The sequence below is a fragment of the Triturus cristatus genome, chromosome 11 (assembly GCF_964204655.1).
Source record: "Triturus cristatus chromosome 11, aTriCri1.1, whole genome shotgun sequence".
Lineage (NCBI taxonomy): Eukaryota > Metazoa > Chordata > Amphibia > Caudata > Salamandridae > Triturus > Triturus cristatus.
The window spans coordinates 1,140,586,584-1,140,608,886 of NC_140594.1; the positions used below are offsets into that span (position 1 = coordinate 1,140,586,584).

The 22,303-nt window shown below is 45.1% G+C and overlaps 13 non-coding genes across 13 annotated transcripts; all 13 read right to left on the reverse strand.

Annotated features, from left to right (window-relative positions):
* Positions 1-1,332: 1,332 nt before the first annotated feature.
* Positions 1,333-1,404, reverse strand: TRNAG-CCC (transfer RNA glycine (anticodon CCC)). The gene has a single exon. It is a non-coding gene; the product is annotated as a tRNA-Gly (tRNA).
* Positions 1,405-3,606: 2,202 nt separating this feature from the next.
* TRNAG-CCC (transfer RNA glycine (anticodon CCC)) lies at positions 3,607-3,678 on the reverse strand. The gene has a single exon. It is a non-coding gene; the product is annotated as a tRNA-Gly (tRNA).
* A 1,527-nt stretch (positions 3,679-5,205) lies between these two features.
* On the reverse strand, positions 5,206-5,277 carry TRNAG-CCC (transfer RNA glycine (anticodon CCC)). Its single transcript has one exon. It is a non-coding gene; the product is annotated as a tRNA-Gly (tRNA).
* Positions 5,278-6,791: 1,514 nt separating this feature from the next.
* On the reverse strand, positions 6,792-6,863 carry TRNAG-CCC (transfer RNA glycine (anticodon CCC)). The gene has a single exon. It is a non-coding gene; the product is annotated as a tRNA-Gly (tRNA).
* Positions 6,864-8,390: 1,527 nt separating this feature from the next.
* On the reverse strand, positions 8,391-8,462 carry TRNAG-CCC (transfer RNA glycine (anticodon CCC)). Its single transcript has one exon. It is a non-coding gene; the product is annotated as a tRNA-Gly (tRNA).
* Positions 8,463-9,988: 1,526 nt separating this feature from the next.
* On the reverse strand, positions 9,989-10,060 carry TRNAG-CCC (transfer RNA glycine (anticodon CCC)). The gene has a single exon. It is a non-coding gene; the product is annotated as a tRNA-Gly (tRNA).
* A 1,527-nt stretch (positions 10,061-11,587) lies between these two features.
* TRNAG-CCC (transfer RNA glycine (anticodon CCC)) lies at positions 11,588-11,659 on the reverse strand. The gene has a single exon. It is a non-coding gene; the product is annotated as a tRNA-Gly (tRNA).
* A 1,527-nt stretch (positions 11,660-13,186) lies between these two features.
* TRNAG-CCC (transfer RNA glycine (anticodon CCC)) lies at positions 13,187-13,258 on the reverse strand. Its single transcript has one exon. It is a non-coding gene; the product is annotated as a tRNA-Gly (tRNA).
* A 1,514-nt stretch (positions 13,259-14,772) lies between these two features.
* TRNAG-CCC (transfer RNA glycine (anticodon CCC)) lies at positions 14,773-14,844 on the reverse strand. Its single transcript has one exon. It is a non-coding gene; the product is annotated as a tRNA-Gly (tRNA).
* Positions 14,845-16,371: 1,527 nt separating this feature from the next.
* TRNAG-CCC (transfer RNA glycine (anticodon CCC)) lies at positions 16,372-16,443 on the reverse strand. Its single transcript has one exon. It is a non-coding gene; the product is annotated as a tRNA-Gly (tRNA).
* Positions 16,444-17,970: 1,527 nt separating this feature from the next.
* TRNAG-CCC (transfer RNA glycine (anticodon CCC)) lies at positions 17,971-18,042 on the reverse strand. The gene has a single exon. It is a non-coding gene; the product is annotated as a tRNA-Gly (tRNA).
* Positions 18,043-19,569: 1,527 nt separating this feature from the next.
* Positions 19,570-19,641, reverse strand: TRNAG-CCC (transfer RNA glycine (anticodon CCC)). Its single transcript has one exon. It is a non-coding gene; the product is annotated as a tRNA-Gly (tRNA).
* Positions 19,642-21,168: 1,527 nt separating this feature from the next.
* Positions 21,169-21,240, reverse strand: TRNAG-CCC (transfer RNA glycine (anticodon CCC)). The gene has a single exon. It is a non-coding gene; the product is annotated as a tRNA-Gly (tRNA).
* Positions 21,241-22,303: the final 1,063 nt, after the last annotated feature.

Genomic DNA, 22,303 nt, shown 5'->3' on the forward strand with positions numbered 1-22,303 from the left:
TGCTCAGGATTTGATTTTAACTGGGAGCCAGAGATCTACCCGGTGAGGGCGAGGCTTTTGAGCGTTTGGGAGCGTTCGGGACGTGAGGACGTTGGACAGGAAATGTTGCCATCTTGAAATATCCAACCTTCCTGCTGTCATGAGAGGCTCTTTCCATGGACATCTGCCTCTTGGAGTCCTCTCAACTTGCTCTCTGATATAACATTTTGTGAGCTGCAGTTACATCCGATGGCTACAAGGTGGCGCTGCATTCAGGTGAGAGAACAAGTGTGCACAAAATCGTTGGGGACTTTTGCCAGATTCATCGGTGGATCTTGCCTACTTTTATTCACATGCTAGATATTGCCTAGAAATGCTTTTTAATATAGAGATGCTACAGTTAGAATGTCTAGTCGGGGTTCAGCTCGCTTCCGCTGCGCCACTCTGCTCCCTTGTAAAAGTGTTCTCTTTATGCAGAGGAGGAGCTTTCAGCGAAGTGGCGAGGGATTGGTGGGTCTCGCTCCTCATTTGCCTAAGCATGCTGCAATGTATGCTGGGTGCAGAAAATCTTCATCTTCTCGTCTCACAGTCAGTCATAACTGAAAGTGCAGACCCTCTTGGGAACTAGCAGTTTCAGGCCTTTACCAAGATAGCAGCTCTCTAACCCTCTCCTCTCTCTTTGATCCTAGCGCTAGCATGCTCAGGATTTGATTTTAACTGGGAGCCAGAGATCTACCCGGTGAGGGCTTGCCCGGTGTGAGGCTTTTGAGCGTTTGGGAGCGTTCGGGACGTGAGGACATTGGACAGGAAATGTTGCCATCTTGAAATATCCAACCTTCCTGCTGTCGTGAGAGGCTCTTTCCATGGACATCTGCCTCTTGGAGTCCTCTCAACTTGCTCTCTGATATAACATTTTGTGAGCTGCAGTTACATCCGATGGCTACAAGGTGGCGCTGCATTCAGGTGAGAGAACAAGTGTGCACAAACTCGTTGGGGACTTTTGCCAGATTCATCGGTGGATCTTGCCTACTTTTATTCACATGCTAGATATTGCCTAGAAATGCTTTTTAATATAGAGGTGCTAGAGTTAGAATGTCTGGTCGGGGTTCAGCCCTTTCATTGTCTACCGCCCGCAACATATTTATTACCAGCACATGTGAGTGGTGACTCTGCTTTTTGGAAAATAGCATCTAATAGGACAATGAATGTAGCAGATGGGGCGATCGAGATGCCTGCCTAAGTATTTCATTTTTTTTTTAATTTAACGTCTGATTAATCTGTTCATGATATTTCCGTTTTGTGACATGTTGCATTAAAACAAATCCTGCTTGGAGAACATATAAAAATTTGCACTGCATTGGCCGGGAATCGAACCCGGGTCAACTGCTTGGGAAGCAGCTATGCTCACCACTATACCACCAACGCCCTATGATGTGGGTGCTCTCGGTTCTAAAGATTACAACCCCGAGTTCAATGACTATCTTGCACCAGTTTCAATGGTGCATTTGGTTTATATACCAACATGAAAAGCAGTATAAAGTTTCTTGTAGAGGGTAAGGAACTGGGGATTGAAACCAAGGCCAAATCTGTGCAGAAGAGAAGAAATGGAAAGCAGTAGTACAAATAGTGGAAATGAACATATTTAGGCAGCATTGGAAGCAAAGCAGCGAAGAGAAAGAGAGTGCCTTCCATGAAATGCCCAGGAGAATGATAAGAGCAGAACGAAAAGGCAAGAATGACATTCAAAGCATGCCCAGAAAAATGTGTGACGGTCCCACCAGTCATTTATGCTTATAATTGGGTATCTTTACTTTCAAAGTATGGGGTTGATCCTTTGGCGATCACTCTCTTGTATTTCAGCAGAGACAGATAGTTGAGAAGTCTTTTCTCACATAGCTAGCACAAGCCTGCGCTTTTCCTTGCTGGTAGCGTGGAAATGACAGATTGGTCCTCAGAAGAAAAAACAAGAAATATTATAGCAGAGGATGGTTTCGATCCATCGACCTCTGGGTTATGGGCCCAGCACGCTTCCGCTGCGCCACTCTGCTCCCTTGTAAAAGTGTTCTCTTTATGCAGAGGAGGAGCTTTCAGCGAAGTGGCGAGGGATTGGTGGGTCTCGCTCCTCATTTGCCTAAGCATGCTGCAATGTATGCTGGGTGCAGAAAATCTTCATCTTCTCGTCTCACAGTCAGTCATAACTGAAAGTGCAGACCCTTTTGGGAACTAGCAGTTTTAGGCCTTTACCAAGATAGCAGCTCTCTAACCCTCTCCTCTCTCTTTGATCCTAGCGCTAGCATGCTCAGGATTTGATTTTAACTGGGAGCCAGAGATCTACCCGGTGAGGGCGAGGCTTTTGAGCGTTTGGGAGCGTTCGGGACGTGAGGACGTTGGACAGGAAATGTTGCCATCTTGAAATATCCAACCTTCCTGCTGTCATGAGAGGCTCTTTCCATGGACATCTGCCTCTTGGAGTCCTCTCAACTTGCTCTCTGATATAACATTTTGTGAGCTGCAGTTACATCCGATGGCTACAAGGTGGCGCTGCATTCAGGTGAGAGAACAAGTGTGCACAAAATCGTTGGGGACTTTTGCCAGATTCATCGGAGGATCTTGCCTACTTTTATTCACATGCTAGATATTGCCTAGAAATGCTTTTTAATATAGAGATGCTACAGTTAGAATGTCTAGTCGGGGTTCAGCTCGCTTCCGCTGCGCCACTCTGCTCCCTTGTAAAAGTGTTCTCTTTATGCAGAGGAGGAGCTTTCAGCGAAGTGGCGAGGGATTGGTGGGTCTCGCTCCTCATTTGCATAAGCATGCTGCAATGTATGCTGGGTGCAGAAAATCTTCATCTTCTCGTCTCACAGTCAGTCATAACTGAAAGTGCAGACCCTCTTGGGAACTAGCAGTTTCAGGCCTTTACCAAGATAGCAGCTCTCTAACCCTCTCCTCTCTCTTTGATCCTAGCGCTAGCATGCTCAGGATTTGATTTTAACTGGGAGCCAGAGATCTACCCGGTGAGGGCTTGCCCGGTGTGAGGCTTTTGAGCGTTTGGGAGCGTTCGGGACGTGAGGACATTGGACAGGAAATGTTGCCATCTTGAAATATCCAACCTTCCTGCTGTCGTGAGAGGCTCTTTCCATGGACATCTGCCTCTTGGAGTCCTCTCAACTTGCTCTCTGATATAACATTTTGTGAGCTGCAGTTACATCCGATGGCTACAAGGTGGCGCTGCATTCAGGTGAGAGAACAAGTGTGCACAAAATCGTTGGGGACTTTTGCCAGATTCATCGGTGGATCTTGCCTACTTTTATTCACATGCTAGATATTGCCTAGAAATGCTTTTTAATATAGAGATGCTACAGTTAGAATGTCTAGTCGGGGTTCAGCCCTTTCATTGTCTACCGCCCGCAACATATTTATTACCAGCACATGTGAGTGGTGACTCTGCTTTTTGGAAAATAGCATCTAATAGGACAATGAATGTAGCAGATGGGGCGATCGAGATGCCTGCCTAAGTATTTCATTTTTTTTTGATTTAACGTCTGATTAATCTGTTCATGATATTTCCGTTTTGTGACATGTTGCATTGAAACAAATCCTGCTTGGAGAACATATAAAAATTTGCACTGCATTGGCCGGGAATCGAACCCGGGTCAACTGCTTGGGAAGCAGCTATGATCACCACTATACCACCAACGCCCTATGATGTGGTTGCTCTCGGTTCTAAAGATTACAACCCCGAGTTCAATGACTATCTTGCACCAGTTTCAATGGTGCATTTGGTTTAGATACCAACATGAAAAGCAGTAGAAAGTTTCTTGTAGAGGGTAAGGAACTGGGGATTGAAACCAAGGCCAAATCTGTGCAGAAGAGAAGAAATGGAAAGCAGTAGTACAAATAGTGGAAATGAACATATTTAGGCAGCATTGGAAGCAAAGCAGCGAAGAGAAAGAGAGTGCCTTCCATTAAATGCCCAGGAGAATGATAAGAGCAGAACGAAAAGGCAAGAATGACATTCAAAGCATGCCCAGAAAAACGTGTGACGGTGCAACCAGTCATTTATGCTTATAATTGGGTATCTTTACTTTCAAAGTATGGGGTTGATCCTTTGGCGATCACTCTCTTGTATTTCAGCAGAGACAGATAGTTGAGAAGTCTTTTCTCACATAGCTAGCACAAGCCTGCGCTTTTCCTTGCTGGTAGCGTGGAAATGACAGATTGGTCCTCAGAAGAAAAAACAAGAAATATTATAGCAGAGGATGGTTTCGATCCATTGACCTCTGGGTTATGGGCCCAGCACGCTTCCGCTGCGCCACTCTGCTCCCTTGTAAAAGTGTTCTCTTTATGCAGAGGAGGAGCTTTCAGCGAAGTGGCGAGGGATTGGTGGGTCTCGCTCCTCATTTGCCTAAGCATGCTGCAATGTATGCTGGGTGCAGAAAATCTTCATCTTCTCGTCTCACAGTCAGTCATAACTGAAAGTGCAGACCCTCTTGGGAACTAGCAGTTTCAGGCCTTTACCAAGATAGCAGCTCTCTAACCCTCTCCTCTCTCTTTGATCGTAGCGCTAGCATGCTCAGGATTTGATTTTAACTGGGAGCCAGAGATCTACCCGGTGAGGGCTTGCCCGGTGTGAGGCTTTTGAGCGTTTGGGAGCGTTCGGGACGTGAGGACGTTGGAGAGGAAATGTTGCCATCTTGAAATATCCAACCTTCCTGCTGTCATGAGAGGCTCTTTCCATGGACATCTGCCTCTTGGAGTCCTCTCAACTTGCTCTCTGATATAACATTTTGTGAGCTGCAGTTACATCCGATGGCTACAAGGTGGCGCTGCATTCAGGTGAGAGAACAAGTGTGCACAAAATCGTTGGGGACTTTTGCCAGATTCATCGGTGGATCTTGCCTACTTTTATTCACATGCTAGATATTGCCTAGAAATGCTTTTTAATATAGAGATGCTACAGTTAGAATGTCTAGTCGGGGTTCAGCCCTTTCATTGTCTACCGCCCGCAACATATTTATTACCAGCACATGTGAGTGGTGACTCTGCTTTTTGGAAAATAGCATCTAATAGGACAATGAATGTAGCAGATGGGGCGATCGAGATGCCTGCCTAAGTATTTCATTTTTTTTTTAATTTAACGTCTGATTAATCTGTTCATGATATTTCCGTTTTGTGACATGTTGCATTGAAACAAATCCTGCTTGGAGAACATATAAAAATTTGCACTGCATTGGCCGGGAATCGAACCCGGGTCAACTGCTTGGGAAGCAGCTATGCTCACCACTATACCACCAACGCCCTATGATGTGGTTGCTCTCGGTTCTAAAGATTACAACCCCGAGTTCAATGACTATCTTGCACCAGTTTCAATGGTGCATTTGGTTTAGATACCAACATGAAAAGCAGTAGAAAGTTTCTTGTAGAGGGTAAGGAACTGGGGATTGAAACCAAGGCCAAATCTGTGCAGAAGAGAAGAAATGGAAAGCAGTAGTACAAATAGTGGAAATGAACATATTTAGGCAGCATTGGAAGCAAAGCAGCGAAGAGAAAGAGAGTGCCTTCCATGAAATGCCCAGGAGAATGATAAGAGCAGAACGAAAAGGCAAGAATGACATTCAAAGCATGCCCAGAAAAACGTGTGACGGTCCCACCAGTCATTTATGCTTATAATTGGGTATCTTTACTTTCAAAGTATGGGGTTGATCCTTTGGCGATCACTCTCTTGTATTTCAGCAGAGACAGATAGTTGAGAAGTCTTTTCTCACATAGCTAGCACAAGCCTGCGCTTTTCCTTGCTGGTAGCGTGGAAATGACAGATTGGTTCTCAGAAGAAAAAACAAGAAATATTATAGCAGAGGATGGTTTCGATCCATCGACCTCTGGGTTATGGGCCCAGCACGCTTCCGCTGCGCCACTCTGCTCCCTTGTAAAAGTGTTCTCTTTATGCAGAGGAGGAGCTTTCAGCGAAGTGGCGAGGGATTGGTGGGTCTCGCTCCTCATTTGCCTAAGCATGCTGCAATGTATGCTGGGTGCAGAAAATCTTCATCTTCTCGTCTCACAGTCAGTCACAACTGAAAGTGCAGACCCTCTTGGGAACTAGCAGTTTCAGGCCTTTACCAAGATAGCAGCTCTCTAACCCTCTCCTCTCTCTTTGATCCTAGCGCTAGCATGCTCAGGATTTGATTTTAACTGGGAGCCAGAGATCTACCCGGTGAGGGGAGGCTTTTGAGCGTTTGGGAGCGTTCGGGACGTGAGGACATTGGACAGGAAATGTTGCCATCTTGAAATATCCAACCTTCCTGCTGTCGTGAGAGGCTCTTTCCATGGACATCTGCCTCTTGGAGTCCTCTCAACTTGCTCTCTGATATAACATTTTGTGAGCTGCAGTTACATCCGATGGCTACAAGGTGGCGCTGCATTCAGGTGAGAGAACAAGTGTGCACAAAATCGTTGGGGACTTTTGCCAGATTCATCGGTGGATCTTGCCTACTTTTATTCACATGCTAGATATTGCCTAGAAATGCTTTTTAATATAGAGATGCTACAGTTAGAATGTCTAGTCGGGGTTCAGCCCTTTCATTGTCTACCGCCCGCAACATATTTATTACCAGCACATGTGAGTGGTGACTCTGCTTTTTGGAAAATAGCATCTAATAGGACAATGAATGTAGCAGATGGGGCGATCGAGATGCCTGCCTAAGTATTTCATTTTTTTTTGATTTAACGTCTGATTAATCTGTTCATGATATTTCCGTTTTGTGACATGTTGCATTGAAACAAATCCTGCTTGGAGAACATATAAAAATTTGCACTGCATTGGCCGGGAATCGAACCCGGGTCAACTGCTTGGGAAGCAGCTATGATCACCACTATACCACCAACGCCCTATGATGTGGTTGCTCTCGGTTCTAAAGATTACAACCCCGAGTTCAATGACTATCTTGCACCAGTTTCAATGGTGCATTTGGTTTAGATACCAACATGAAAAGCAGTAGAAAGTTTCTTGTAGAGGGTAAGGAACTGGGGATTGAAACCAAGGCCAAATCTGTGCAGAAGAGAAGAAATGGAAAGCAGTAGTACAAATAGTGGAAATGAACATATTTAGGCAGCATTGGAAGCAAAGCAGCGAAGAGAAAGAGAGTGCCTTCCATGAAATGCCCAGGAGAATGATAAGAGCAGAACGAAAAGGCAAGAATGACATTCAAAGCATGCCCAGAAAAACGTGTGACGGTCCCACCAGTCATTTATGCTTATAATTGGGTATCTTTACTTTCAAAGTATGGGGTTGATCCTTTGGCGATCACTCTCTTGTATTTCAGCAGAGACAGATAGTTGAGAAGTCTTTTCTCACATAGCTAGCACAAGCCTGCGCTTTTCCTTGCTGGTAGCGTGGAAATGACAGATTGGTTCTCAGAAGAAAAAACAAGAAATATTATAGCAGAGGATGGTTTCGATCCATCGACCTCTGGGTTATGGGCCCAGCACGCTTCCGCTGCGCCACTCTGCTCCCTTGTAAAAGTGTTCTCTTTATGCAGAGGAGGAGCTTTCAGCGAAGTGGCGAGGGATTGGTGGGTCTCGCTCCTCATTTGCCTAAGCATGCTGCAATGTATGCTGGGTGCAGAAAATCTTCATCTTCTCGTCTCACAGTCAGTCATAACTGAAAGTGCAGACCCTCTTGGGAACTAGCAGTTTCAGGCCTTTACCAAGATAGCAGCTCTCTAACCCTCTCCTCTCTCTTTGATCCTAGCGCTAGCATGCTCAGGATTTGATTTTAACTGGGAGCCAGAGATCTACCCGGTGAGGGCTTGCCCGGTGTGAGGCTTTTGAGCGTTTGGGAGCGTTCGGGACGTGAGGACATTGGACAGGAAATGTTGCCATCTTGAAATATCCAACCTTCCTGCTGTCGTGAGAGGCTCTTTCCATGGACATCTGCCTCTTGGAGTCCTCTCAACTTGCTCTCTGATATAACATTTTGTGAGCTGCAGTTACATCCGATGGCTACAAGGTGGCGCTGCATTCAGGTGAGAGAACAAGTGTGCACAAAATCGTTGGGGACTTTTGCCAGATTCATCGGTGGATCTTGCCTACTTTTATTCACATGCTAGATATTGCCTAGAAATGCTTTTTAATATAGAGATGCTAGAGTTAGAATGTCTGGTCGGGGTTCAGCCCTTTCATTGTCTACCGCCCGCAACATATTTATTACCAGCACATGTGAGTGGTGACTCTGCTTTTTGGAAAATAGCATCTAATAGGACAATGAATGTCGCAGATGGGGCGATCGAGATGCCTGCCTAAGTATTTCATTTTTTTTTTAATTTAACGTCTGATTAATCTGTTCATGATATTTCCGTTTTGTGACATGTTGCATTAAAACAAATCCTGCTTGGAGAACATATAAGAATTTGCACTGCATTGGCCGGGAATTGAACCCGGGTCAACTGCTTGGGAAGCAGCTATGCTCACCACTATACCACCAACGCCCTATGATGTGGGTGGTCTCGGTTCTAAAGATTACAACCCCGAGTTCAATGACTATCTTGCACCAGTTTCAATGGTGCATTTGGTTTAGATACCAACATGAAAAGCAGTAGAAAGTTTCTTGTAGAGGGTAAGGAACTGGGGATTGAAACCAAGGCCAAATCTGTGCAGAAGAGAAGAAATGGAAAGCAGTAGTACAAATAGTGGAAATGAACATATTTAGGCAGCATTGGAAGCAAAGCAGCGAAGAGAAAGAGAGTGCCTTCCATGAAATGCCCAGGAGAATGATAAGAGCAGAACGAAAAGGCAAGAATGACATTCAAAGCATGCCCAGAAAAACGTGTGACGGTGCAACCAGTCATTTATGCTTATAATTGGGTATCTTTACTTTCAAAGTATGGGGTTGATCCTTTGGCGATCACTCTCTTGTATTTCAGCAGAGACAGATAGTTGAGAAGTCTTTTCTCACATAGCTAGCACAAGCCTGCGCTTTTCCTTGCTGGTAGCGTGGAAATGACAGATTGGTCCTCAGAAGAAAAAACAAGAAATATTATAGCAGAGGATGGTTTCGATCCATTGACCTCTGGGTTATGGGCCCAGCACGCTTCCGCTGCGCCACTCTGCTCCCTTGTAAAAGTGTTCTCTTTATGCAGAGGAGGAGCTTTCAGCGAAGTGGCGAGGGATTGGTGGGTCTCGCTCCTCATTTGCCTAAGCATGCTGCAATGTATGCTGGGTGCAGAAAATCTTCATCTTCTCGTCTCACAGTCAGTCATAACTGAAAGTGCAGACCCTCTTGGGAACTAGCAGTTTCAGGCCTTTACCAAGATAGCAGCTCTCTAACCCTCTCCTCTCTCTTTGATCGTAGCGCTAGCATGCTCAGGATTTGATTTTAACTGGGAGCCAGAGATCTACCCGGTGAGGGCTTGCCCGGTGTGAGGCTTTTGAGCGTTTGGGAGCGTTCGGGACGTGAGGACATTGGACAGGAAATGTTGCCATCTTGAAATATCCAACCTTCCTGCTGTCGTGAGAGGCTCTTTCCATGGACATCTGCCTCTTGGAGTCCTCTCAACTTGCTCTCTGATATAACATTTTGTGAGCTGCAGTTACATCCGATGGCTACAAGGTGGCGCTGCATTCAGGTGAGAGAACAAGTGTGCACAAAATCGTTGGGGACTTTTGCCAGATTCATCGGTGGATCTTGCCTACTTTTATTCACATGCTAGATATTGCCTAGAAATGCTTTTTAATATAGAGATGCTACAGTTAGAATGTCTAGTCGGGGTTCAGCCCTTTCATTGTCTACCGCCCGCAACATATTTATTACCAGCACATGTGAGTGGTGACTCTGCTTTTTGGAAAATAGCATCTAATAGGACAATGAATGTAGCAGATGGGGCGATCGAGATGCCTGCCTAAGTATTTCATTTTTTTTTGATTTAACGTCTGATTAATCTGTTCATGATATTTCCGTTTTGTGACATGTTGCATTGAAACAAATCCTGCTTGGAGAACATATAAAAATTTGCACTGCATTGGCCGGGAATCGAACCCGGGTCAACTGCTTGGGAAGCAGCTATGATCACCACTATACCACCAACGCCCTATAATGTGGTTGCTCTCGGTTCTAAAGATTACAACCCCGAGTTCAATGACTATCTTGCACCAGTTTCAATGGTGCATTTGGTTTAGATACCAACATGAAAAGCAGTAGAAAGTTTCTTGTAGAGGGTAAGGAACTGGGGATTGAAACCAAGGCCAAATCTGTGCAGAAGAGAAGAAATGGAAAGCAGTAGTACAAATAGTGGAAATGAACATATTTAGGCAGCATTGGAAGCAAAGCAGCGAAGAGAAAGAGAGTGCCTTCCATGAAATGCCCAGGAGAATGATAAGAGCAGAACGAAAAGGCAAGAATGACATTCAAAGCATGCCCAGAAAAACGTGTGACGGTCCCACCAGTCATTTATGCTTATAATTGGGTATCTTTACTTTCAAAGTATGGGGTTGATCCTTTGGCGATCACTCTCTTGTATTTCAGCAGAGACAGATAGTTGAGAAGTCTTTTCTCACATAGCTAGCACAAGCCTGCGCTTTTCCTTGCTGGTAGCGTGGAAATGACAGATTGGTTCTCAGAAGAAAAAACAAGAAATATTATAGCAGAGGATGGTTTCGATCCATCGACCTCTGGGTTATGGGCCCAGCACGCTTCCGCTGCGCCACTCTGCTCCCTTGTAAAAGTGTTCTCTTTATGCAGAGGAGGAGCTTTCAGCGAAGTGGCGAGGGATTGGTGGGTCTCGCTCCTCATTTGCCTAAGCATGCTGCAATGTATGCTGGGTGCAGAAAATCTTCATCTTCTCGTCTCACAGTCAGTCATAACTGAAAGTGCAGACCCTCTTGGGAACTAGCAGTTTCAGGCCTTTACCAAGATAGCAGCTCTCTAACCCTCTCCTCTCTCTTTGATCCTAGCGCTAGCATGCTCAGGATTTGATTTTAACTGGGAGCCAGAGATCTACCCGGTGAGGGCTTGCCCGGTGTGAGGCTTTTGAGCGTTTGGGAGCGTTCGGGACGTGAGGACATTGGACAGGAAATGTTGCCATCTTGAAATATCCAACCTTCCTGCTGTCGTGAGAGGCTCTTTCCATGGACATCTGCCTCTTGGAGTCCTCTCAACTTGCTCTCTGATATAACATTTTGTGAGCTGCAGTTACATCCGATGGCTACAAGGTGGCGCTGCATTCAGGTGAGAGAACAAGTGTGCACAAAATCGTTGGGGACTTTTGCCAGATTCATCGGTGGATCTTGCCTACTTTTATTCACATGCTAGATATTGCCTAGAAATGCTTTTTAATATAGAGATGCTAGAGTTAGAATGTCTGGTCGGGGTTCAGCCCTTTCATTGTCTACCGCCCGCAACATATTTATTACCAGCACATGTGAGTGGTGACTCTGCTTTTTGGAAAATAGCATCTAATAGGACAATGAATGTCGCAGATGGGGCGATCGAGATGCCTGCCTAAGTATTTCATTTTTTTTTTAATTTAACGTCTGATTAATCTGTTCATGATATTTCCGTTTTGTGACATGTTGCATTAAAACAAATCCTGCTTGGAGAACATATAAAAATTTGCACTGCATTGGCCGGGAATTGAACCCGGGTCAACTGCTTGGGAAGCAGCTATGCTCACCACTATACCACCAACGCCCTATGATGTGGGTGGTCTCGGTTCTAAAGATTACAACCCCGAGTTCAATGACTATCTTGCACCAGTTTCAATGGTGCATTTGGTTTAGATACCAACATGAAAAGCAGTAGAAAGTTTCTTGTAGAGGGTAAGGAACTGGGGATTGAAACCAAGGCCAAATCTGTGCAGAAGAGAAGAAATGGAAAGCAGTAGTACAAATAGTGGAAATGAACATATTTAGGCAGCATTGGAAGCAAAGCAGCGAAGAGAAAGAGAGTGCCTTCCATTAAATGCCCAGGAGAATGATAAGAGCAGAACGAAAAGGCAAGAATGACATTCAAAGCATGCCCAGAAAAACGTGTGACGGTGCAACCAGTCATTTATGCTTATAATTGGGTATCTTTACTTTCAAAGTATGGGGTTGATCCTTTGGCGATCACTCTCTTGTATTTCAGCAGAGACAGATAGTTGAGAAGTCTTTTCTCACATAGCTAGCACAAGCCTGCGCTTTTCCTTGCTGGTAGCGTGGAAATGACAGATTGGTCCTCAGAAGAAAAAACAAGAAATATTATAGCAGAGGATGGTTTCGATCCATTGACCTCTGGGTTATGGGCCCAGCACGCTTCCGCTGCGCCACTCTGCTCCCTTGTAAAAGTGTTCTCTTTATGCAGAGGAGGAGCTTTCAGCGAAGTGGCGAGGGATTGGTGGGTCTCGCTCCTCATTTGCCTAAGCATGCTGCAATGTATGCTGGGTGCAGAAAATCTTCATCTTCTCGTCTCACAGTCAGTCATAACTGAAAGTGCAGACCCTCTTGGGAACTAGCAGTTTCAGGCCTTTACCAAGATAGCAGCTCTCTAACCCTCTCCTCTCTCTTTGATCGTAGCGCTAGCATGCTCAGGATTTGATTTTAACTGGGAGCCAGAGATCTACCCGGTGAGGGCTTGCCCGGTGTGAGGCTTTTGAGCGTTTGGGAGCGTTCGGGACGTGAGGACGTTGGAGAGGAAATGTTGCCATCTTGAAATATCCAACCTTCCTGCTGTCATGAGAGGCTCTTTCCATGGACATCTGCCTCTTGGAGTCCTCTCAACTTGCTCTCTGATATAACATTTTGTGAGCTGCAGTTACATCCGATGGCTACAAGGTGGCGCTGCATTCAGGTGAGAGAACAAGTGTGCACAAAATTGTTGGGGACTTTTGCCAGATTCATCGGTGGATCTTGCCTACTTTTATTCACATGCTAGATATTGCCTAGAAATGCTTTTTAATATAGAGATGCTACAGTTAGAATGTCTAGTCGGGGTTCAGCCCTTTCATTGTCTACCGCCCGCAACATATTTATTACCAGCACATGTGAGTGGTGACTCTGCTTTTTGGAAAATAGCATCTAATAGGACAATGAATGTAGCAGATGGGGCGATCGAGATGCCTGCCTAAGTATTTCATTTTTTTTTTAATTTAACGTCTGATTAATCTGTTCATGATATTTCCGTTTTGTGACATGTTGCATTGAAACAAATCCTGCTTGGAGAACATATAAAAATTTGCACTGCATTGGCCGGGAATCGAACCCGGGTCAACTGCTTGGGAAGCAGCTATGCTCACCACTATACCACCAACGCCCTATGATGTGGTTGCTCTCGGTTCTAAAGATTACAACCCCGAGTTCAATGACTATCTTGCACCAGTTTCAATGGTGCATTTGGTTTAGATACCAACATGAAAAGCAGTAGAAAGTTTCTTGTAGAGGGTAAGGAACTGGGGATTGAAACCAAGGCCAAATCTGTGCAGAAGAGAAGAAATGGAAAGCAGTAGTACAAATAGTGGAAATGAACATATTTAGGCAGCATTGGAAGCAAAGCAGCGAAGAGAAAGAGAGTGCCTTCCATGAAATGCCCAGGAGAATGATAAGAGCAGAACGAAAAGGCAAGAATGACATTCAAAGCATGCCCAGAAAAACGTGTGACGGTCCCACCAGTCATTTATGCTTATAATTGGGTATCTTTACTTTCAAAGTATGGGGTTGATCCTTTGGCGATCACTCTCTTGTATTTCAGCAGAGACAGATAGTTGAGAAGTCTTTTCTCACATAGCTAGCACAAGCCTGCGCTTTTCCTTGCTGGTAGCGTGGAAATGACAGATTGGTTCTCAGAAGAAAAAACAAGAAATATTATAGCAGAGGATGGTTTCGATCCATCGACCTCTGGGTTATGGGCCCAGCACGCTTCCGCTGCGCCACTCTGCTCCCTTGTAAAAGTGTTCTCTTTATGCAGAGGAGGAGCTTTCAGCGAAGTGGCGAGGGATTGGTGGGTCTCGCTCCTCATTTGCCTAAGCATGCTGCAATGTATGCTGGGTGCAGAAAATCTTCATCTTCTCGTCTCACAGTCAGTCACAACTGAAAGTGCAGACCCTCTTGGGAACTAGCAGTTTCAGGCCTTTACCAAGATAGCAGCTCTCTAACCCTCTCCTCTCTCTTTGATCCTAGCGCTAGCATGCTCAGGATTTGATTTTAACTGGGAGCCAGAGATCTACCCGGTGAGGGGAGGCTTTTGAGCGTTTGGGAGCGTTCGGGACGTGAGGACATTGGACAGGAAATGTTGCCATCTTGAAATATCCAACCTTCCTGCTGTCGTGAGAGGCTCTTTCCATGGACATCTGCCTCTTGGAGTCCTCTCAACTTGCTCTCTGATATAACATTTTGTGAGCTGCAGTTACATCCGATGGCTACAAGGTGGCGCTGCATTCAGGTGAGAGAACAAGTGTGCACAAAATCGTTGGGGACTTTTGCCAGATTCATCGGTGGATCTTGCCTACTTTTATTCACATGCTAGATATTGCCTAGAAATGCTTTTTAATATAGAGATGCTACAGTTAGAATGTCTAGTCGGGGTTCAGCCCTTTCATTGTCTACCGCCCGCAACATATTTATTACCCGCACATGTGAGTGGTGACTCTGCTTTTTGGAAAATAGCATCTAATAGGACAATGAATGTAGCAGATGGGGCGATCGAGATGCCTGCCTAAGTATTTCATTTTTTTTTGATTTAACGTCTGATTAATCTGTTCATGATATTTCCGTTTTGTGACATGTTGCATTGAAACAAATCCTGCTTGGAGAACATATAAAAATTTGCACTGCATTGGCCGGGAATCGAACCCGGGTCAACTGCTTGGGAAGCAGCTATGATCACCACTATACCACCAACGCCCTATGATGTGGTTGCTCTCGGTTCTAAAGATTACAACCCCGAGTTCAATGACTATCTTGCACCAGTTTCAATGGTGCATTTGGTTTAGATACCAACATGAAAAGCAGTAGAAAGTTTCTTGTAGAGGGTAAGGAACTGGGGATTGAAACCAAGGCCAAATCTGTGCAGAAGAGAAGAAATGGAAAGCAGTAGTACAAATAGTGGAAATGAACATATTTAGGCAGCATTGGAAGCAAAGCAGCGAAGAGAAAGAGAGTGCCTTCCATGAAATGCCCAGGAGAATGATAAGAGCAGAACGAAAAGGCAAGAATGACATTCAAAGCATGCCCAGAAAAACGTGTGACGGTCCCACCAGTCATTTATGCTTATAATTGGGTATCTTTACTTTCAAAGTATGGGGTTGATCCTTTGGCGATCACTCTCTTGTATTTCAGCAGAGACAGATAGTTGAGAAGTCTTTTCTCACATAGCTAGCACAAGCCTGCGCTTTTCCTTGCTGGTAGCGTGGAAATGACAGATTGGTTCTCAGAAGAAAAAACAAGAAATATTATAGCAGAGGATGGTTTCGATCCATCGACCTCTGGGTTATGGGCCCAGCACGCTTCCGCTGCGCCACTCTGCTCCCTTGTAAAAGTGTTCTCTTTATGCAGAGGAGGAGCTTTCAGCGAAGTGGCGAGGGATTGGTGGGTCTCGCTCCTCATTTGCCTAAGCATGCTGCAATGTATGCTGGGTGCAGAAAATCTTCATCTTCTCGTCTCACAGTCAGTCATAACTGAAAGTGCAGACCCTCTTGGGAACTAGCAGTTTCAGGCCTTTACCAAGATAGCAGCTCTCTAACCCTCTCCTCTCTCTTTGATCCTAGCGCTAGCATGCTCAGGATTTGATTTTAACTGGGAGCCAGAGATCTACCCGGTGAGGGCTTGCCCGGTGTGAGGCTTTTGAGCGTTTGGGAGCGTTCGGGACGTGAGGACATTGGACAGGAAATGTTGCCATCTTGAAATATCCAACCTTCCTGCTGTCGTGAGAGGCTCTTTCCATGGACATCTGCCTCTTGGAGTCCTCTCAACTTGCTCTCTGATATAACATTTTGTGAGCTGCAGTTACATCCGATGGCTACAAGGTGGCGCTGCATTCAGGTGAGAGAACAAGTGTGCACAAAATCGTTGGGGACTTTTGCCAGATTCATCGGTGGATCTTGCCTACTTTTATTCACATGCTAGATATTGCCTAGAAATGCTTTTTAATATAGAGATGCTAGAGTTAGAATGTCTGGTCGGGGTTCAGCCCTTTCATTGTCTACCGCCCGCAACATATTTATTACCAGCACATGTGAGTGGTGACTCTGCTTTTTGGAAAATAGCATCTAATAGGACAATGAATGTCGCAGATGGGGCGATCGAGATGCCTGCCTAAGTATTTCATTTTTTTTTTAATTTAACGTCTGATTAATCTGTTCATGATATTTCCGTTTTGTGACATGTTGCATTAAAACAAATCCTGCTTGGAGAACATATAAAAATTTGCACTGCATTGGCCGGGAATTGAACCCGGGTCAACTGCTTGGGAAGCAGCTATGCTCACCACTATACCACCAACGCCCTATGATGTGGGTGGTCTCGGTTCTAAAGATTACAACCCCGAGTTCAATGACTATCTTGCACCAGTTTCAATGGTGCATTTGGTTTAGATACCAACATGAAAAGCAGTAGAAAGTTTCTTGTAGAGGGTAAGGAACTGGGGATTGAAACCAAGGCCAAATCTGTGCAGAAGAGAAGAAATGGAAAGCAGTAGTACAAATAGTGGAAATGAATATATTTAGGCAGCATTGGAAGCAAAGCAGCGAAGAGAAAGAGAGTGCCTTCCATTAAATGCCCAGGAGAATGATAAGAGCAGAACGAAAAGGCAAGAATGACATTCAAAGCATGCCCAGAAAAACGTGTGACGGTGCAACCAGTCATTTATGCTTATAATTGGGTATCTTTACTTTCAAAGTATGGGGTTGATCCTTTGGCGATCACTCTCTTGTATTTCAGCAGAGACAGATAGTTGAGAAGTCTTTTCTCACATAGCTAGCACAAGCCTGCGCTTTTCCTTGCTGGTAGCGTGGAAATGACAGATTGGTCCTCAGAAGAAAAAACAAGAAATATTATAGCAGAGGATGGTTTCGATCCATTGACCTCTGGGTTATGGGCCCAGCACGCTTCCGCTGCGCCACTCTGCTCCCTTGTAAAAGTGTTCTCTTTATGCAGAGGAGGAGCTTTCAGCGAAGTGGCGAGGGATTGGTGGGTCTCGCTCCTCATTTGCCTAAGCATGCTGCAATGTATGCTGGGTGCAGAAAATCTTCATCTTCTCGTCTCACAGTCAGTCATAACTGAAAGTGCAGACCCTCTTGGGAACTAGCAGTTTCAGGCCTTTACCAAGATAGCAGCTCTCTAACCCTCTCCTCTCTCTTTGATCGTAGCGCTAGCATGCTCAGGATTTGATTTTAACTGGGAGCCAGAGATCTACCCGGTGAGGGCTTGCCCGGTGTGAGGCTTTTGAGCGTTTGGGAGCGTTCGGGACGTGAGGACGTTGGAGAGGAAATGTTGCCATCTTGAAATATCCAACCTTCCTGCTGTCATGAGAGGCTCTTTCCATGGACATCTGCCTCTTGGAGTCCTCTCAACTTGCTCTCTGATATAACATTTTGTGAGCTGCAGTTACATCCGATGGCTACAAGGTGGCGCTGCATTCAGGTGAGAGAACAAGTGTGCACAAAATCGTTGGGGACTTTTGCCAGATTCATCGGTGGATCTTGCCTACTTTTATTCACATGCTAGATATTGCCTAGAAATGCTTTTTAATATAGAGATGCTACAGTTAGAATGTCTAGTCGGGGTTCAGCCCTTTCATTGTCTACCGCCCGCAACATATTTATTACCAGCACATGTGAGTGGTGACTCTGCTTTTTGGAAAATAGCATCTAATAGGACAATGAATGTAGCAGATGGGGCGATCGAGATGCCTGCCTAAGTATTTCATTTTTTTTTTAATTTAACGTCTGATTAATCTGTTCATGATATTTCCGTTTTGTGACATGTTGCATTGAAACAAATCCTGCTTGGAGAACATATAAAAATTTGCACTGCATTGGCCGGGAATCGAACCCGGGTCAACTGCTTGGGAAGCAGCTATGCTCACCACTATACCACCAACGCCCTATGATGTGGTTGCTCTCGGTTCTAAAGATTACAACCCCGAGTTCAATGACTATCTTGCACCAGTTTCAATGGTGCATTTGGTTTAGATACCAACATGAAAAGCAGTAGAAAGTTTCTTGTAGAGGGTAAGGAACTGGGGATTGAAACCAAGGCCAAATCTGTGCAGAAGAGAAGAAATGGAAAGCAGTAGTACAAATAGTGGAAATGAACATATTTAGGCAGCATTGGAAGCAAAGCAGCGAAGAGAAAGAGAGTGCCTTCCATGAAATGCCCAGGAGAATGATAAGAGCAGAACGAAAAGGCAAGAATGACATTCAAAGCATGCCCAGAAAAACGTGTGACGGTCCCACCAGTCATTTATGCTTATAATTGGGTATCTTTACTTTCAAAGTATGGGGTTGATCCTTTGGCGATCACTCTCTTGTATTTCAGCAGAGACAGATAGTTGAGAAGTCTTTTCTCACATAGCTAGCACAAGCCTGCGCTTTTCCTTGCTGGTAGCGTGGAAATGACAGATTGGTCCTCAGAAGAAAAAACAAGAAATATTATAGCAGAGGATGGTTTCGATCCATCGACCTCTGGGTTATGGGCCCAGCACGCTTCCGCTGCGCCACTCTGCTCCCTTGTAAAAGTGTTCTCTTTATGCAGAGGAGGAGCTTTCAGCGAAGTGGCGAGGGATTGGTGGGTCTCGCTCCTCATTTGCCTAAGCATGCTGCAATGTATGCTGGGTGCAGAAAATCTTCATCTTCTCGTCTCACAGTCAGTCATAACTGAAAGTGCAGACCCTCTTGGGAACTAGCAGTTTCAGGCCTTTACCAAGATAGCAGCTCTCTAACCCTCTCCTCTCTCTTTGATCCTAGCGCTAGCATGCTCAGGATTTGATTTTAACTGGGAGCCAGAGATCTACCCGGTGAGGGCTTGCCCGGTGTGAGGCTTTTGAGCGTTTGGGAGCGTTCGGGACGTGAGGACATTGGACAGGAAATGTTGCCATCTTGAAATATCCAACCTTCCTGCTGTCGTGAGAGGCTCTTTCCATGGACATCTGCCTCTTGGAGTCCTCTCAACTTGCTCTCTGATATAACATTTTGTGAGCTGCAGTTACATCCGATGGCTACAAGGTGGCGCTGCATTCAGGTGAGAGAACAAGTGTGCACAAAATCGTTGGGGACTTTTGCCAGATTCATCGGTGGATCTTGCCTACTTTTATTCACATGCTAGATATTGCCTAGAAATGCTTTTTAATATAGAGATGCTAGAGTTAGAATGTCTGGTCGGGGTTCAGCCCTTTCATTGTCTACCGCCCGCAACATATTTATTACCAGCACATGTGAGTGGTGACTCTGCTTTTTGGAAAATAGCATCTAATAGGACAATGAATGTCGCAGATGGGGCGATCGAGATGCCTGCCTAAGTATTTCATTTTTTTTTTAATTTAACGTCTGATTAATCTGTTCATGATATTTCCGTTTTGTGACATGTTGCATTAAAACAAATCCTGCTTGGAGAACATATAAAAATTTGCACTGCATTGGCCGGGATTTGAACCCGGGTCAACTGCTTGGGAAGCAGCTATGCTCACCACTATACCACCAACGCCCTATGATGTGGGTGGTCTCGGTTCTAAAGATTACAACCCCGAGTTCAATGACTATCTTGCACCAGTTTCAATGGTGCATTTGGTTTAGATACCAACATGAAAAGCAGTAGAAAGTTTCTTGTAGAGGGTAAGGAACTGGGGATTGAAACCAAGGCCAAATCTGTGCAGAAGAGAAGAAATGGAAAGCAGTAGTACAAATAGTGGAAATGAACATATTTAGGCAGCATTGGAAGCAAAGCAGCGAAGAGAAAGAGAGTGCCTTCCATTAAATGCCCAGGAGAATGATAAGAGCAGAACGAAAAGGCAAGAATGACATTCAAAGCATGCCCAGAAAAACGTGTGACGGTGCAACCAGTCATTTATGCTTATAATTGGGTATCTTTACTTTCAAAGTATGGGGTTGATCCTTTGGCGATCACTCTCTTGTATTTCAGCAGAGACAGATAGTTGAGAAGTCTTTTCTCACATAGCTAGCACAAGCCTGCGCTTTTCCTTGCTGGTAGCGTGGAAATGACAGATTGGTCCTCAGAATAAAAAACAAGAAATATTATAGCAGAGGATGGTTTCGATCCATTGACCTCTGGGTTATGGGCCCAGCACGCTTCCGCTGCGCCACTCTGCTCCCTTGTAAAAGTGTTCTCTTTATGCAGAGGAGGAGCTTTCAGCGAAGTGGCGAGGGATTGGTGGGTCTCGCTCCTCATTTGCCTAAGCATGCTGCAATGTATGCTGGGTGCAGAAAATCTTCATCTTCTCGTCTCACAGTCAGTCATAACTGAAAGTGCAGACCCTCTTGGGAACTAGCAGTTTCAGGCCTTTACCAAGATAGCAGCTCTCTAACCCTCTCCTCTCTCTTTGATCGTAGCGCTAGCATGCTCAGGATTTGATTTTAACTGGGAGCCAGAGATCTACCCGGTGAGGGCTTGCCCGGTGTGAGGCTTTTGAGCGTTTGGGAGCGTTCGGGACGTGAGGACGTTGGAGAGGAAATGTTGCCATCTTGAAATATCCAACCTTCCTGCTGTCATGAGAGGCTCTTTCCATGGACATCTGCCTCTTGGAGTCCTCTCAACTTGCTCTCTGATATAACATTTTGTGAGCTGCAGTTACATCCGATGGCTACAAGGTGGCGCTGCATTCAGGTGAGAGAACAAGTGTGCACAAAATCGTTGGGGACTTTTGCCAGATTCATCGGTGGATCTTGCCTACTTTTATTCACATGCTAGATATTGCCTAGAAATGCTTTTTAATATAGAGATGCTACAGTTAGAATGTCTAGTCGGGGTTCAGCCCTTTCATTGTCTACCGCCCGCAACATATTTATTACCAGCACATGTGAGTGGTGACTCTGCTTTTTGGAAAATAGCATCTAATAGGACAATGAATGTAGCAGATGGGGCGATCGAGATGCCTGCCTAAGTATTTCATTTTTTTTTTAATTTAACGTCTGATTAATCTGTTCATGATATTTCCGTTTTGTGACATGTTGCATTGAAACAAATCCTGCTTGGAGAACATATAAAAATTTGCACTGCATTGGCCGGGAATCGAACCCGGGTCAACTGCTTGGGAAGCAGCTATGCTCACCACTATACCACCAACGCCCTATGATGTGGTTGCTCTCGGTTCTAAAGATTACAACCCCGAGTTCAATGACTATCTTGCACCAGTTTCAATGGTGCATTTGGTTTAGATACCAACATGAAAAGCAGTAGAAAGTTTCTTGTAGAGGGTAAGGAACTGGGGATTGAAACCAAGGCCAAATCTGTGCAGAAGAGAAGAAATGGAAAGCAGTAGTACAAATAGTGGAAATGAACATATTTAGGCAGCATTGGAAGCAAAGCAGCGAAGAGAAAGAGAGTGCCTTCCATGAAATGCCCAGGAGAATGATAAGAGCAGAACGAAAAGGCAAGAATGACATTCAAAGCATGCCCAGAAAAACGTGTGACGGTCCCACCAGTCATTTATGCTTATAATTGGGTATCTTTACTTTCAAAGTATGGGGTTGATCCTTTGGCGATCACTCTCTTGTATTTCAGCAGAGACAGATAGTTGAGAAGTCTTTTCTCACATAGCTAGCACAAGCCTGCGCTTTTCCTTGCTGGTAGCGTGGAAATGACAGATTGGTTCTCAGAAGAAAAAACAAGAAATATTATAGCAGAGGATGGTTTCGATCCATCGACCTCTGGGTTATGGGCCCAGCACGCTTCCGCTGCGCCACTCTGCTCCCTTGTAAAAGTGTTCTCTTTATGCAGAGGAGGAGCTTTCAGCGAAGTGGCGAGGGATTGGTGGGTCTCGCTCCTCATTTGCCTAAGCATGCTGCAATGTATGCTGGGTGCAGAAAATCTTCATCTTCTCGTCTCACAGTCAGTCACAACTGAAAGTGCAGACCCTCTTGGGAACTAGCAGTTTCAGGCCTTTACCAAGATAGCAGCTCTCTAACCCTCTCCTCTCTCTTTGATCCTAGCGCTAGCATGCTCAGGATTTGATTTTAACTGGGAGCCAGAGATCTACCCGGTGAGGGGAGGCTTTTGAGCGTTTGGGAGCGTTCGGGACGTGAGGACATTGGACAGGAAATGTTGCCATCTTGAAATATCCAACCTTCCTGCTGTCGTGAGAGGCTCTTTCCATGGACATCTGCCTCTTGGAGTCCTCTCAACTTGCTCT